Source organism: Cervus canadensis, chromosome 24 (genome assembly GCF_019320065.1).
Source record: "Cervus canadensis isolate Bull #8, Minnesota chromosome 24, ASM1932006v1, whole genome shotgun sequence".
Classification (NCBI taxonomy): Eukaryota; Metazoa; Chordata; class Mammalia; order Artiodactyla; family Cervidae; genus Cervus; species Cervus canadensis.
Window position 1 is genome coordinate 19,726,688 of NC_057409.1, and position 1,048 is coordinate 19,727,735.

Sequence of the window (1,048 nt, forward strand, 5' to 3'; positions counted from 1 at the left end):
TAGTCTCAAGACTTCTCCAACTATACAGCACTGATAATAAAACTTTTAGGTTAATGGTGAAAAGATTCTCCACCGTGAGGGACACCCAGAGAGGTTCACAGAGTAACATGAAAAAGAGGAGAGGGAGGAGGGAGATAGAGATGAGCAGGAGGAGAAAAAGGGGGACTCAAGAGGAAAGAGACAGATCTACACAGTTGTCTGTTCCCAAAGTGTTCTCTGTAGCCCAGACACCCACAAAGATTCACAGAATTGGATTGGGAAGAGAAGGGGGAAGGAGGAAATAGAAGTGTTCTGAGGTAGAAAATGGAGAGTCAGAAGTGGGAGAGAGTAAGCAACACACTAGTGAATAGAAATGAGAACTGAATATTGGATTCTTAAATGTCCAAAATTTATATCATATACTGAAAAACAAAGATTAAAAATCTAGCATAGAGGTTAGTCTCTTTAAAATCCAATATTTAAAAACAAAAGCACCAAAAAAATTTAGAAATATATATGAAGTTTGGTTTAAAAATAGGGCTTCTCTTTTTTTTCTGCAAGGTTATAGTGAAATTAAAATGAAAATTTAGGAATAATAGAGGAGTATTAGAGGACTTTAAAAGGAAATAAGAGAGAAAAACAAGAAAAAGAAAAAAAAGAAAAAAAATTTTTTTCCCTAATTAAAAAAATTGTAAAAATATATGATAATGAAAGTTAAGGAGTAATACGGAATTTTAAAAGAAAATAAAAGTGAAAAAATAAAAAAGAAAGGGAAAGAAAAAAATTTTTTTAATTAAAAAATTATATATATATATATGAATTTCTCTGGAGCTGTTGTGGTCAGTGTGAGTTCAGTTCAGTTTCAGATAGCTCCTCATTCCAGCTTACACTTCTCGATAGCTACAGGCCCCTTCTGGTGTAGTCAATGTTACCTACAGGGATTTTAATCTGTTGCACCAGTCCCTTCCCAGTCAGTTCCCTTTGTTTATTTGGCTTCTGTTTGCTGTCTCTTCGGTGTCTAATTTCCGCCCTGACACAGGAGGGCGGAGGTGATCTCTTATTTAGGTTC

At 34.7% G+C, this 1,048-nt stretch overlaps 1 protein-coding gene across 1 annotated transcript in view; it reads right to left on the reverse strand.

Moving 5' to 3' along the window:
* Window positions 1-1,048, reverse strand: part of COL4A3 (collagen type IV alpha 3 chain) — a 161,038-nt gene that overhangs the window by 9,262 nt on the left and 150,728 nt on the right. The gene's annotated exons all lie outside the window — the stretch shown is intronic.